Genomic DNA, 1,147 nt, shown 5'->3' on the forward strand with positions numbered 1-1,147 from the left:
GTGTGTGTGTGTGTGTGTGTGTGTGTGTGTGTGTGTGTGGTTCAGGTGAGCGGTACGTGGCAGGTGTTGGACAGGTGGAGCCCTTTGATGAGGTCAGAAGAGAAATCATCCACCAACTGTCGATCAGACCGATGGCTCACAGTGAGCTGGTGAAGGCTCTGCCTGAGAACGTGAGACACCTACCTGCTTACCTGTCTGTCTGTCTGTCTGTCTGTTTACCTGTCTGTCTGTCTGTCTGTCTGTTTACCTGTTTGTCAGTCTGTTTACCTGTCTGTATATTTGTTTACCTGTCTGTCTGTATGTTTGTTTACCTGTCTGTCTGTCTGTCTGTTTACCCGTCTGTCTGTCTGTTTACCTGTCTGTATGTTTGTTTACCTGTCCATCTGTATGTTTATTTACCTGTCTGTCTGTCTGTCTGTCTGTTTGTTTACCTGTCTGTCTGTTTACCTGTCTGTTTACCTGTTTGTCTGTCTGTCTGTTTACCTTTTTGTCTGTCAGTGTACCTGTCTGTTTGCTTACCTGTCTGTCTCTTTACCTGTTTGTCTGTCAGTGTACCTGTCTGTCTGTTTACCTGTCTGTTTACCTGTTTGTCTGTCAGTGTACCTGTCTGTCTGTCTGTTCACCTGTCTGTCTGTTTACCTGTCTGCCCTCAGTCCATACAGACAGGTGATCTCTGACTCTTTCTCTCTCAGGGGAATAAGGAGACCGGTCTGGAGAGAGTCATCGACAGTGTCGCTTCATTCAAGTCAGTCTGTTTTCTTCACACTTCCACCTTAAATACATTTCTACCTTTACAAACAACACCACCAGTCCACCTTAAAGTCTCAAGTTAGATAGTGTTTAATTTCAGGAAGAAATATAATATATATAATATTTACAGTATTTACAATACTGACTGTAATATTGCTAGTGCTGTCTGTAGTACTGACTATAGTATTGACTTTGGTAGTGTGGTACTGCCTGCAGTACTGACTGTAGTACTGTGTGTATTTGTACTGTGTTTACAGGAAACCTGGTGTGACGGGTCGAGGTCTGTATGAGCTGCGTCCTGAGTGGAACAAATACTTCAACCTGTACTTCCATCACTACAGCAGAGCCGACCAGTCGAAGGTACACACACTGATCAGGGTATCGATTGGGTTATTGA

At 44.2% G+C, this 1,147-nt stretch overlaps 1 long non-coding RNA gene across 1 annotated transcript; it reads left to right on the top strand.

Annotated features, from left to right (window-relative positions):
* Positions 1-31: 31 nt before the first annotated feature.
* On the top strand, positions 32-1,123 carry LOC111649124 (uncharacterized). Its single transcript, XR_002760249.2, has 3 exons — positions 32-170; positions 693-745; positions 1,008-1,123. It is a non-coding gene; the product is annotated as an uncharacterized LOC111649124 (long non-coding RNA).
* Positions 1,124-1,147: the final 24 nt, after the last annotated feature.

This window comes from Seriola lalandi, unplaced genomic scaffold, assembly GCF_002814215.2.
Source record: "Seriola lalandi dorsalis isolate HSWRI2012SDOR001 ecotype SW California unplaced genomic scaffold, Sedor1 jcf7180002049998, whole genome shotgun sequence".
NCBI classification, from domain to species: domain Eukaryota; kingdom Metazoa; phylum Chordata; class Actinopteri; order Carangiformes; family Carangidae; genus Seriola; species Seriola lalandi.